This window comes from Meriones unguiculatus, chromosome 2, assembly GCF_030254825.1.
Source record: "Meriones unguiculatus strain TT.TT164.6M chromosome 2, Bangor_MerUng_6.1, whole genome shotgun sequence".
Taxonomy (NCBI): domain Eukaryota; kingdom Metazoa; phylum Chordata; class Mammalia; order Rodentia; family Muridae; genus Meriones; species Meriones unguiculatus.
The window spans coordinates 64,106,546-64,121,211 of NC_083350.1; the positions used below are offsets into that span (position 1 = coordinate 64,106,546).

Genomic DNA, 14,666 nt, shown 5'->3' on the forward strand with positions numbered 1-14,666 from the left:
TCATTCCCCCAGTCATGTAGAGTGATACCTTCAGTTTACATTAGCAGAAATGCATAGATTTTTATGTCTGCAGTGATGTAATAGAAAATTTTCTTGTTCTTCTTACTATGTATAACTGAAAACCATGATTACTATACATAAAACAAGCATACAATGACCCTGAATGTTGGAGAAAAGAAGGAAAGCTAGCTGTAGGTCCTAGAAATCCAAGAAATGAAGTAGTGAATTCCTTGAAATTTTCTGTTGCTTCATACATCAAAAGATACCAATCAAAACAGACATTTTCTCTTGCTCGTGGTTCTGCTCAGTTTCTCCCTTCTTATATAGTTCAATACTCTCTTCCTAACACTGTGCTTGGTTTTTCCATATCAATTAACTTAATTAAGAAAACAAAATTCCATACAGAAACATCCATAGACCAAAGCAATATAGTCTCTCATTGCAACTCTTTCCAGGTCATTCTGGGGTTGTGTCAAGTTGACAGTTCTGACTATCACAACTATGTTAATTACAAGTGAAATAATGAAGAATTCAGATAAGAAAAAAATATATAAGGAAGAATAGAGGAGAAACTTTAGAATGAAAAAATCTAAACCAATAACAGTGGTATAAAATTTAGTGGGTTGGCTCAAGAGCAGGATGGAAGTGACAATTTCAGAGCTGGGAAATAGAACCATAGGGATTACCAAATTTGAATAATAGAAATCAGATGAAGAAGACAGAGTAAGGAAATGTGTGTTGGGTCAAATAATGGTTCAGAGATTTACAGTAGAGTATAATCTCAAGAAACTCTGAATTTTTTTGGTAGATATATTAGGTTACAGATCTTGTCCAAGGAGAATGTCTTGATTTACTCATAAAGATCCTTATTACTTTAAACACAGTGGCCTTAAAAGAAGTTAGCAGTTCAACAGTTAACAGAAGAGAAGATTTGGCTGTGGAAAGAGAATGGACGCTATGATGACAGCAACTATAGATATAGGGATCCCAGGAAGTGAATGTAAGTTGAAGGACTTAGGTAACCTTCAGGATCAGCACAGGGAACAGGCTATTCCCTAATGCCTGCAGAGGAAAGAGGACCTACCAACAGCCAGACTTTAGCCAACGAGACTGATTTCCGACTTTGGCCCAAACTGAACAAGTTTATTGTCAGGCACAAGCAAGTAGCCATCTGCCGCATCAAGAGACTTACATGCTGTGGGACTATGACAACAGATCTAAAAACCACGCCTCAGAGACACGGAAGGGAAAAAAAAAACAATGGATTAAAATACTGATTAAAAAGTGATGGCTGAATACTTCCAAATTTGACAAAAGACATAAAATCCAAGATTTAAGAATCAGACTCAAAAATATCACACTCCAAGTAAAGAAGTACTTTTCGCGTCACATCAGAGTGAAATCTATAAATAAGAAAAAAAAATCCAAAAATCTCTTTTTAAACATGGGGATAAAGATACTTTTTCTATAGGAGAAAATCAACAAGGATGGGGTGGATCCATCACCAAAGAGCTCTCAGGGAGGATGCGTGAACCTCATTCAGAATGGCAAACAGGATAGACACCAGAAGCAGTGGAAGAGAGAAAACAGGATGGGAACCTACTATAAAGGATCCTCTGAAAGGCTCCACCCAACAGGGGATAGAAGCAGATACTGAGACTCACAGTCAAACATTGGGCAGAGCACAGGAAGTCTTATGGAAGAAGGGGGGTGGTGATAGAAGGACACAAAATGAACAGGAACCCCACAAGGAGACCAACAAAACTAAAAAATCTGGTCCTGCAGAGATTGCACCAACCAAGGACTATGCATGGAGAGGACCCAGACCCCCTGCTCAGATGTAGTTGACTGGCAGCTCAGTCTCCATGTGGGTTCCCTAGTAAGGGGAGCAGGGACTGCCTCTGTCATGAACTTGATTGCCTGCTCTTTGATCACTTACCACAGGCCACAAAGGAAAAGGATCCAGGCAGTCCTAATGAGACTTGATAAGCTATGGGCAAGTGGCAGAGGAGGAGAATGCCCTCTTCAGTGGACTTGGAGAAGAGAATAGGGGAGAAGAGAGAGGGAAGGTGCGACAGGGAAGAGTTGAGGGAGGGGCTACAACAGGGATGTATAGTGAATAAATTGTGAAAAATAAAAGAAAATTTTAAAAAGCTTTCAAGCACTAGAACGAACACATTTTGTCAAATAAAATTATTATCTTAGAATACAGTCTAGAAAAATAGTTCAAGCCAGAAAAGAAAACAAGGTGTTTCTAGGAAAGCAAAGATTATATATTTTGTCACCAGCAGATGTGACTTGCTTTTGAAGGACGGTCCCAGGCACAGTAACAGTAAGGGTATAATAGTGGTACACATACCTTAGAAGTAATCGAGAACTCTCTAGTTGAACTTAAGATCCACTCAACAGGAGGGAAACCATTACTGGTGCTGGAAACCTAGCTAGCTAACCAGGACTAGCAAAGTCATGGATCTTCAAGCAGAACCTACAACCACCACTTTACTAAAACAACATAATCCCTAACTACATTCTAAATCCTTGTCCTTGTGTACAGCTGAGTGTAAGTCCTCACCCTTCATCAAGAGAGTTCTCTTTGTAACATATGGAGGCCATTGCAGAAACCAGTAACCAATCAAAAACTGTAACCAATCAAAATACAGAGTTGTGGAGCTCAGTCTCAATGGATACATCTATGAAACACTCAGGGACTTCAGACTCAAGGAACATTGGGGGAGGGGGGGCAGGAAGACTGGAAGGTCTAGAAGGTCAGGAAGTTTGCTGTGAGATTGTATCTCCTACTAACATCAGAAGCTATTCATATAAAGTCTCACCAACATGGCCGCCCAAACATGAGCGGAGCCAGGAAAATAGACGTGCCAAAGTGGACAGGGTTCACTAAGAGGCCTCAGAACATTTTGAAGACCTGCGAACACCTAAGAAGTGTTGAAAGTGAGAGAAATATTCTTCCCCAGGGAAGAGCACACACAAATGGTCAGCCCTGAAAATATATACAAGTAACATTATGCAGACTGAGCAGGATATATTTAGAAATATATATATGCATGTATAATGAAATTACAATTAATGAGGCCATGATTTGAAAAAGCAAATGATTTGAAAAGCAAACTTTCCTCATGTGGAGAAAGTTTTGGGGTGGGGTGGGGGGGATAGGGAAATTAAAAAATTTGCTAATCTGTAATTCTGTATTCAAAATAAGGAATACAGTGAATCTTTTGGTAAAAACAAACAAACAAAACAAGACAAAAACAAAAGAACAGCCTAAAGAACACTACAAATAAAAGAGAGGGCTGAATAGATAATAAAGAGTCAAGAACCTAAGTTCAGATTCCCTACTGCTGTATAAAATTCCAAGCATGGTCATGTATATCTGTAAGTGTAGTGACAGTAGAATGGTATCGGTGACAATGGCATCCCTAAGTCTCACTGGCAAGCCTGTCTGGGTCATCTGTGAGCACTGTTTAGTAACAGACCCTGACTCCAAAGATGAGGAGGTAGTGTGGTAAGGTGGAGAACTCTCCAGGAATCCAGGAAGATACATCAGCCTGTACAGATGCGTGTGCACACATACATACATACATACATACAGCACACACAATAAACAACCAACAAAACAGAAACAAGAAATAAGGAATCTTAGAATATCAATGATGATTAAAAAGAACATGACAAGCAAAAATATGGCTAAATAAGATGGACTCTGCCATCTCCTTGAACTTTCTGATATTTTATAGTTGAAGCATAAACTGTGACATTCCCTGATATGTTAAATATATGCAAAGGAAATAGTTAATGTAAGCATAAATGAGATACTATGTAGAGGGATGTGAGACTTCTATGCTTTACTCAAATTTAAAAATCATAGCAATAGACATTAAAATAGTCTATAAATATGCTTAGCACAATTGCTAAAATGGATTATAAAAAGCTGTATATTTTGAATACTATACACAAGAAAAATGAAATTCTAAGTTTCCTAATAGCCAGTGGGATGGTAGAAAAATCACCAGAGAAAATAAAAAGAAAGAACAGACAGAAACTAATAGAGTAGATTTAGTAACTGTTGGGTGGATATTTACAGTAAACATAAATGGCATGATAAATTAACTAAAAAAATAAGCTAGCAAAAATAAAAAAAATATGATCCAACCATGTTTATCTATAAAGAGCTTAATAGTCTGCAACAACTTCAGCAGATACAAAAATGAGGACAGGAAAAGAAATGTGAAGCTATCCTGTAAAGAAATGTATAGCACTAAATGTATATAATTGACAAGTAGAAAAATTATAAAGTAATAACTTAGCTGGTTGTGGTGGTGCACACCTTTAATACCAGTACCTAGGGAGGCAGAGGCAGGCAGATCTCTGTGAGTTCAAGGCCAATCTGCCCTACATAGAGTCCAGGACAGCCCGGGCTATACAGAGAAACCCCGTCTCAAAAAACAAAAGAAAAAGGAAAGAAAAAAAAGGTATTAACTTGTGTTTACTCAGCAGAATTATGAAATATGAACACTATAAACTCAAGAAAAGAAAAAAATGAAAAATTATCTTAAAAACAGAAATCAGTGAAACAAAAACATGCTGAAAAACAACAGGGAATAGTAAATGAAGAAGTATGTTCTTTTACAACTTAAATAAAATTGGAACAACTTCTCATACTGCTAAAAAAAAAGACAGAAAACACAAATTAACTACATTTGGAATTAGATAAAGGATATAGCTTGAGACTCTGCTGATTTTAAAATAATATTAAAAACCTTTGAATTATTTTATACAAATACACTTGATATGTTAAGTAAAGTGGACAAATTCCTTAATAATTTAAACTTCCACAGCCAACACAGCATGAAGGACACTGGAATTGCACTGTGAATAATGCTGCCTGATTGAGCATCTGACTCCATCTACACCATGACCCCTTAACTCTGAGCATTTCCGAATGTGACAGTATGGAGAGGTCCGCCCTCTGAAGAGGTGGCTCTATTAATATTTAGTTGCTAGGAAGGATCCTAATGCAACGTGACACATGAACACATGAGAACAGCAGTGTTTACCAAAAGGACTCGGACTGCATGTGTGTAGGAAAAAGCTCTTGTGAGGAAACAGTAAGGAAAAAGCAGCTATCTGCCAATCAAAATGAGAGACCTCAAGACCAACCAAATAAAATATGCCAACAACTTCATCTTGGCATGTGGGCCTCCTGAACTGTGATAATTTTTCTTTTCCTTCTTTCTTTCTTTCTTTCTTTCTTTCTTTCTTTCTTTCTTTCTTTCTTTCTTTCTTTCTTTCTTTCTTTCTTTCTTTCTCTCTCTCTCTCTCTCTCTCTCTCTCTCTCTCTTTCTTTCTTTCTTTCTTTTTGAGACAGTGTTTCTCTCTATGGTCCAGGCTGTCCTGGAACTCCATCTATAGATCAGTCTGGCCTTGAACCCAGAGGCCCACCTGCCTCTACCTCCCACGTGCACTACCTAGCATGGAGAGTTAGTGTTTTCCTGTGACAGCCCCAGAATATGATGTAGGTTGCATTTTTCTCACAGCTACCGTCAAACACCCGAGAAGAGGCAACTTGAGAAAGAAGGTGTTGTCTTGGCTCACAGTTTGAGGATGTAATCTGTCATGACCATGGGAGTCGTTGCATCAGGCAGTCAAGACAGCTCTACATTATATCCATAGCCAGGAAGTGAAGAGCTAGGAATGCTAATGCTCGGCTGGCTCTCTCCTTTTGATGCAGTGCAGGACCTCAGTCCAATAGGATTGTACCTCACCCACTGAAGGCAGATCCTCCCCATGTCAGGTAACCTAATCTGGGTAATTCTTCACAGATATGTATAGGTTGTTTTTTCCAGTGATTCTAGATCCCATCAATTGACCATCAATATCAAGCATCACATAAGTATTAAAACGATTGATTTCATAATTTAAATTCTGATAGAAGAGCACCCCCTCTTGCTAAAATGGCTCCAATAGTAGACTTGCTCTAAATATTTTTAAATGAATAACAATTACATACATTTTGTTTCAGAAAATATTAATGAAGAAAGAGCATCCCAACTAATTTATTTACCTAATTTTCTCCTGACACCAATAATAATAATAGCACCACAAAGTGTATCTTGCAGGCCACAAGAAGATATCACTACCTACCTAACAGAATGGCTATCATAGTCATAATGATGTTGGACTCTGGTGAAGATTTAGAGTCAGTACCTCATGCATTATTCTTAACTGTATAAATTCATCATTATGCTGTTGGAAGACTTTGACAGTTTTAAATACAAACATACAGACATTTCCTGGCATTTCATCCTCCCCAAATAACACCTGCATTCAGACCAAATATATATTTGGGTAATTAGAGTAGTTTTTATCTTAGTAGTAAAATACTGAGAAAAATCTGTATTTTTTATATTTGAATGCCTAAACAAACTATGTCACCACACATACCACAAAATACTTCTTATCCATAAAAGTTAGAAAGGTTTTAGGGACATATTCATCTACACAGGCAAACATATAGTGAGTACAAGCAAACCCTGAATTTACATATGGTGCAATTCCATTTATATTGCATTCCTGAAATGACAAAACTGTAGAAGTGGGAAATAAGTCATTCACTTCAAGGAACTAGGAAAGGAAGAGAACTGGAGTAAAGTTGCTATGGCCATGAAAGCACAGCATGAGTAGGCCACATGGTGATGAAATCTGTTTGTCATTATATCAATGTCAGAATTATGCTGTAATGTAGTGTTATGGTTTTGCAAGTTGTTGCCAGATGTTGAAAGACTGAGAGACAGGCAATGGGGCAATGGGTTATTTTTCTATCACTCCTTACAGCTGCACATGCTGAATTATCTTAAAATAAAAAGCTTAACCTGAAATGTAAATTGGTCATATTCTAACTATGCAAGTTATATCTGTCAATAAAGAGTACAATCACAGTATTAATTGGGGTTTTAAATGTATTCCTTTTTTAATTAAATTTTTATTTTTTTACATTAATTACATTTTGTTATTAATGGATACCTGGTATCCCAGCTGTAGCCCCCTCCTTCATTCCCTCCCAATCCCACACTCCCTCCCTCATCTCCTCCCATACCCCTCTCTAAGTCCACCAATAGGGAGGGCCTCCTCCCCTTCCATCTGACCCTAGCTTATCAGGTCTCTTTTAGGACTGGTTGCAATGTCCTGCTTGGTGGCCTGGAAACAAGAAGGAGGACCCTGGGACCCTCACTTAGAAAGACAAATGGGATGGACATTGGAAGAAGGAGAAAACAAGAAACAGGACAGGAGCTTACCGTACAGGGCCTCTGAAAGACTCTACCTAGCAGTGTATCAAAGTAGATGCTGAGACTCATAACCATACCTTGGGCAGAGTGCAGGGAATCTCATGAAAGAAGGGGGAGTTAGTATGACCTGGAGAGGACAGGAGCTCCATAAGGAGGGCAATAGAACCAAAATATTTGGGCACAGGAGTCTTTTCTGAGACTGATACTCCAACCAATGACCATTCATGGATATATCCTAGAACCTCTGCTCGGATAGAGCCCATGGCAGCTCAGTATCCAAGTGCGTTCCCTAGTAAGGGGAACAGGAAATGTATTTCTTTTTATATCTAGTACATAGTAGTGAAACTAGTTTCTCCATACTGGTGAAGTGGTTACATACACACATAGCTGTTTTTATTTCTATATAATATTGGTACAATCAAAGAAGATCAGTAGATCCAGGCTTGATATTCTGTACAGTCACTTATTGCTCCTTAGCCTGCAATGTCAGATAGGTCATTTGATGTATTCACTCAAAATACAGTTTCTATCATCATTCCCCGACAAAAGGCAACTCCTGCTGGAAAACAATGGCAGCACAGATTTCACAATTTGTTTACCCTCTGACTTTCTCATTGAGGTTTTATGTAAGAAATACCCCAGTTGCTAAGTTCCAAAACACAGATGCAAATAAGTCTACTTTTCCTTTAATAGTAAATAACACTAGACGAAGGAAACTCAGTAACTTTATGTGGCACTCATTATATTCAGGTTTTGTTTTGTTTCAACAAGGAAATGGTAAAATTGCACTTTTAGGGGTTGGGGGTGGGTTAGATATGGTCACATGACTTTTTTGGCCAATGAAATATAAGAATTGCTGAGTACCAGTTTCTGGTGAAAGACTTTGACAACTGGTAGTGTTTAAATATAATTTTGTGTGCCATTATAAAAGATAATAATATTCGGGTATACTTGAATGAGGAAGATTCAGGATAGAATCTCTCTTTGACCAGTATGTGTTATAGCATTAGTAAGAAAAAAGCCTTTGTCGTTTTTTTTCAATCACTGAGATTTTGTGGTTATTCCCACAACATAACTGTGCTAATTATTTTTATTTGATAGAAAAAAAACACTATAACAGGACACTGCACTATAGCATTAAATTGTAAATTCCATTTAATGCATTATTCATCAGTGTTTTCCTTAGCATTGTTTATTCCAAGACACACATATGAAAAGCAAGTCAAATGAGAAATATCAAGCCTTATATATTTTTATTTATAGTGAATAAATTATTTACGATAAATATACTTATTTTAAATAAATGAGAACCATAATTACTGAATAGTACCAGGCTTTGTATAAGCAGAGTGCAAAAAGAGACAATATATCACAGGCTTCCAAGGGATACATAAGTCATGGAAAATATGACTGCTACCTTCAGCATTTCCAAGAACTTCAAAGAAGAGACAAAAACACTACACATGCTCACCATGCATGAACTCATGCTTGATATTCATCATATCAGCTGCTCAGCAACATTCAGTAAATTTATCATTAGAGCCAAGCAAAGAACTTTGATTGCATTACCATGTTTAGCCAATTATCATTTCTTTTTGTTAATGATATGTTCCACAGAATTAGGTTAACCTTATTTGGAATTTTCTCTACTTTCTTACCACAACAATTACATTGATTTATGTCAAAAAAAATCAGTGTAAAAATTAACAAGATCATTTTCATTGTATCAAAATAATTTAATGGGAATTTTACATTGTACTCTATAGTCTGCAGTACCCAGTCAGACAGACATTGGGGAAAATGGTACAGGTGATTGCAAAGTCTGAGTTTACTCTCAGTCATAGAGGCTCTAGCTACTGTAAGTTTTTCTTGAATAATTTGAAATGCAAAATGTCGTACTTTTAACTTTGAGAATATCAGTGTTTCCAGTACTCAAGTGGTCATGTTTTAAATTTAAACATATACAGAATATAAAATAGGAAGTTTTTCACATTCTAGCACTCATTCCTCCTTTTCCAGGCATTTACACACACACACACACACACTATATATATATTTGTATATATATATTATAATATATTTGTATATATATTATATGTATAATATATTTGTACATATTTCATATTTATCTGGTAAAATATGGGGCAAAATGTGCTGACATAAAAAGCATTGGGATTTTTTTTTTATCCAATTTTATTAAAGAAAATAGAACAAATTCAGAGGAGTCATGTTCCTCAGTACTAATGGAAATTTACCCTGGAACCTCCATACTCAAATGTAAAGGTACAGCTTATGACTAACTCTTTGAATGTAGTTATGACTATTCTTATGCTTCAGCCTTCTCTTTAAATGAAGGAAGACAGAGCTTTACAATAGATACAAACATTACATGGCTATTCTGTGAAGTGAACATTAATTAATTTACACAGAGCCCATAGGATGATATTCATCTTACAGAAAATGTTCAATAAATGTTGTCAGTGTTGCTGCTTTAACACACAGTTGCATATTCTCTCTCTCTTTCTCTCTCTGACTCTGAAACCTCCATACCGCCCTTGGGCATTTCAGCAAATCTTAGGAACTAAGTGATGAATCAATTAAAATTCTATTTGAGACATTTTGTGACCTTAACCACAACCAAAAAAATAAAACCACCATTTAGTTTGAGAGCAGTTGTTTCTGCAAGGTAAGGAAATGCCTGCTGTTGATTAAACCTACATAGATTTTGGGGAATGCTGAAATAAACAAGTAAGGGCAGCAATTTCTCCATGTGCTTTGAAAAGTAACAGGAGTTCTGCAGTCCCTCTCCATTTCCACAGGAGAGAATGAAAGGAAAGGTTAAATGACAACCAGAGGAAAACGCATGTCTCTGACTCAGAAAATGATTCAGAAACTTGCTCTGCAAGCAGCTGCGGAAGAAAACTGGACTTGATCAACACTTGGCACACCACTTCTCTACAAATACTGTCATTTCACATTTATTCCTGGGTCCTATTTTGACTTCCAGGACCTATCCAGGAATTTTCGAACACACACTGTAACTCAGTAAGCACCTCAACTTGAAGAAAATCATTTATTTAACAAGATCCTTTATTTTTTTCCCCCCAGTGGCTTTTCAAAAGCTGCTCCTCTGAAGGGCCAGTGCTCACACATCAACCCGTTTCTCCCAATGTTCAGTGCCCACTCCCTGCTCCTTGCCCAGCATCTGGCACAGAATGCGCTCCCCTCCCCACCACAGGTAATACAAATCAGAGGGGTGGGACATTGAATGGGAGCCAGGTCAGAGCCCAACCTTAGATGAAAGTAGCAGGAGAACGCGTCTCTAAAATAAGTATCAGAAGCCAGAAAACTGGAACATTTTTGAATCAGTTATAAAAAGACACTGATACGCATCAGGGGATTTTGTGCCTTTCAAAACAATCAACATTTTATATAAAGATTTTGAAGATCTCATACTATCATGTCAGGACTGTTTTAAAAACTATTTTTCATTGACATTTAATTTTATTTTATTTTACTTTGCTTTTCTTTTACCTTACGGGTCCTTTGTGCACATATTATGACTTCTTGTTTAGCGTTTTTATGGGATACCTCGTGTGCCAACAACAAAGCAGAGCCCTGCATCGTTTCTCGCGCCTTTTCTTGAGCCCTTTCCCAACTGTTTGTTTGCTTTGTCCCATTCTGATGCGTTAGCTTTTTTCTCTTACTATATTTTATTGTTATATCCTTGAAGCCTGTTTGCTTTCTAATGAGAAACAGAAAGAGGGTAGATCTGGATGGAAAGGGAGGTGGAGAGAAACTTGGAGGAGTAGGACGAAAACCATAATCAGGATGTATTTTGCGAGGAAAAAAATGTTTAAAAAAAGAAACTTCGAGTTCAACATCAGAACATTTGTTCCCGGTGGCATGCAGTGCTCTGACCACAATGTTAGGTGCTAGTGTTCACCAATAAACCTGTCGACACAATCCAGGGCTGTGCCGGGACAGGAGTGCCAGCCAGCAGAGAGCTGGGCTGGATCTCACGTCTACAAGTCTCGTTTTCATGATCATAGAATTCAGTTGGCTCTTAGGCTCTTTGCCTTATAAATTTTGAAAGTGTGAGTTTAAAATTATGCAAACTGAATTTAATTCAAGTGAAAGGCAAGAATGAAAGGCAATCCATGAATGTCAAAATAAGTTAGAAACTTGTTATGTGAAGAAGCAATTAAATTTACTTTTAAAGTAACAGATGAAGACTTACAAGAGACATCTGTCCCCCAAAGTGTATCTTATAAAAACCTGTGTGATAAGCTCAAATGAAGAATTATCCTCTGAGCACATGAAGAGGAGTTGAGCCCACAGAGACCTTGCTTTTCATCATGGTTCATTCCAAGCAAGTGGACATGCTTAAGAGTATGTAGGTTTAGAACTAATGATAAAACTTGGTTTTGGTCTTCACTTCTACATAATTATGTAGACAGTACAGACAACTGGTTAAAAGACAGGATACCCGTAAGTGCCCTCAGAATACAGCGTGTCCTTTTATCAGTGACACTTGAAAGAGAACTGCATAAGCCTTTTACTTGGCTGCCCAAACCCCTGTCAGATTGATTGCATTAAAGATAATGAAACTTATTAAAAATTCTGCAAAATGAAAATGGCATTCTGAAGAAAATCATGAACAAGAAGATCAAGTATAGAAAATCTATTCTTTAAACAAATAGACTGATGGCTCAGGAGGCTTGCCGTTAATTGTAAACACGTCGCTTGAGCCACCTACTTGATGAGTTATGTCACCGATAGATATTAATTAACTGCTGAATTTCAATCTTGTTGTTAACATTCTGCATTGATCTGTAACAATTCTACGAAACTTGGTGAACTGTGTCAAAAGTAAACTGTCCAGTGGATATTTGCTGTAATCGTGGCAGTAAGATTAGTTAAAAGAATCAGTTATCCTGAGTGTAGCCAAGGAAGGGGTCCATCTTCAGGAAGTTTTCGATCACTGAGCATTCCCCCCAAAGCTTGGATGGGTCCCAACAGGTAACAGTGATACAACCCCAGGACACCTATTTTGCCTCTATATCCTTTGTGGAAATAAAAACAAAAACAAACAAACAAAAAAAATAGACTGCTATAATATTGCCTACCTCTTATACCAGTGGAGGAACTAAGAAAAGTGATAAACTGAATAACACCAGGCTGTTTACGTGAAGACACGGAAATAAGCGAACTATAAAATAACCACAACAGCAATAATAATATCAACTTCACATACTACATATATACTGCAAAAATATAGGCATTTACGTAAAAAAGACACAAAACCACAGTGAACACTAGTAGTGATGAGAAGGAAAAGGAGGGCTTGTAATGTAAGACTCAACTCAAAAGCTCTGTTTTGGAAGCAAGAACGCACCCATTGGTCTCTATCATCTATTGCTAGCGAACATTCCGCCCCAGGCCACAAGTTCCACCCTGATCTTCCCCAAACCACCAAGACCCAAGTCCATCCAAGAGCAGAATTATAAGGTCAAGCTCTAATGATCCCTCTGCATCCCAGCATGCCTTTGCCAGCCTGTCTCCTCTGTTTGGCTTTGGGCACTCAAGAGAGTCCTGTCTCTGCCTCCCACTTTGGGTACCAGAACGAACCTCCCAGCAGCCCTCTGTCCAGCCCAGAACTCCAAAGTGGGCAACAGGCTAACAAGGCTGGAGGCAGGCGGGGAGCCCCCGCAGCCCCCACTGCCCACTCGTGCCTAGCGCTCCGCGCGGCCCCGCGCCGCACTGCAAAGCCCGCCCCACGGCGCCGCGGGAGAGACCGGCGGCTCGCGGGTTTCCCGGTCAACCCCGGCCTCCCCCCTCTCAGCCAGACTTCCCCAGCCCAGCGCTGTCCCCGGCAGGGGCTGGCCACGCCGCCTCCCCGCGTCTCAGCCCACGGACGACAGCGACCCCGAGGGCACATCCCGACGGAACAGCTCATCCCGGGGAGCCGGCGCGGGGAGCCGCGGGCAGCGCTGGCTCCGGGTGGGCTGCGGCGGCGTAGGGGGGAAATCCACCTGCCACGCGCATCCCACCGCAGCCGCCGCCGCCCCGCGGGCCCAAGGCGCCGCCCCGCCGCCCGGGGAGGCGCCGCCGCAGTCCCGGTACCCCGCACACGCCGGGCGCGGGCGCACAGGTGGGAACCCCGCGAGTGGGCGCCGGGGCGCAGCCCTTCGCCACCTCCGCGGCTCCAGACTTCGCCCGGCACCTGCCCTTGCCAGGGCGCCCGGGTCCCTGCGCAGAGGCGGCCGCGCGTCCTGGCGCCTCCAGGGCTCCGCGGCTCCCGGGGAGGGACAGCGCCACAGCCCAGTCCCCGCGCCCGCTCCTAGCCGCGCACCCCGACCCCCTGAACCCCCGAGCTCTCCCCCCACCCGGAGCCGTCAAGGAAGCAGTCAACGTGCACACACACCTTGCCAGTGGACGGGCGCCTGGGTCACCCACTCGCCAAACTCTTAGAAGGTGTTCATTGTCCGCAGGGAGGTGTGGGCCCCGAGTGGGAGCCGGTCTCTGATTATTTAGTGATGTTGGAAGTGCCGGGTCCGCTGCCAGAGTTGTGGGTCATGTGGGCACGGAGGAGGCTGGCTGCTGCCTGTACCAGGGTTTCCTGAGGATCCTGAAGCTATGATCTCATCCTCCTCATCCGCCTCCCCCGCCCCTCTCCACGGACGCGCACGCACAGCACACACACACACACACACACACACACACACACACACACCCGCGTGCACACCCCTGCGCGTGCACGCACTCACACTGTGTGGCACTAGCCTCATCTCTGGACCCAAATATTTCTCCTGGGAAATACAGTGTTTACACTCCTCATTGAAAGAGAGAGAGAGAGAGAGAGAGAGAGAGAGAGAGAGAGAGAGAGAGAGAGAGAGAGAGAGAGAGAGAGAGAATCCTTCCAGATGAAGATTTTTTTTCTCTTTCAAAGCTTGATTTATGTGCTTTGTTTATTTCCTACAGTTGTCTACCCTCACGTGCAGGATTTTGAAACAGCGTCGGTATTAAAATTAAAAATAACGGTCCTTTTATATTGACCCAGATTTTGATCCAAACCCAGGGAGTCAAACAATGCAATTTCCATTTAAAATAGAAGCAAGGACACGCCAGGCTTGAATATGAAACAGCAAGCGTGTCTTATATGTGTGTGTTCTATCCCAAGCTGCAAAGATTTCCCAAGCATTACCTCATTTATTTACAGAGCATCTTTGCAGAGGAGGTGGCTGAGAAGGCAAATAGTATTGACACTTCAGAGACAGGGAGGCGTAGGTAAGATCACATAACCTATGTAAGCACACACAAGTCAATATTTCACTATAAATATTAATTACACACCCACCAAAG

At 40.4% G+C, this 14,666-nt stretch overlaps 1 protein-coding gene across 12 annotated transcripts in view; it reads right to left on the reverse strand.

Moving 5' to 3' along the window:
* Positions 1-13,975, reverse strand: part of Dtna (dystrobrevin alpha) — a 358,988-nt gene extending 345,013 nt beyond the window's left edge. For 3 of the 12 annotated variants that reach the window (XM_060377611.1, XM_060377610.1, XM_060377606.1), the window contains exon 1: positions 13,729-13,974. The gene's annotated coding sequence lies outside the window, so the exon portion shown is untranslated. Of the gene's footprint in view, positions 1-13,728 lie in introns of all 12 variants that reach the window. The other 9 variants (XM_060377614.1, XM_060377616.1, XM_060377615.1 and 6 more) reach the window with 5 other exon arrangements.
* Between the last annotated feature and the right edge of the window lie 691 nt (positions 13,976-14,666).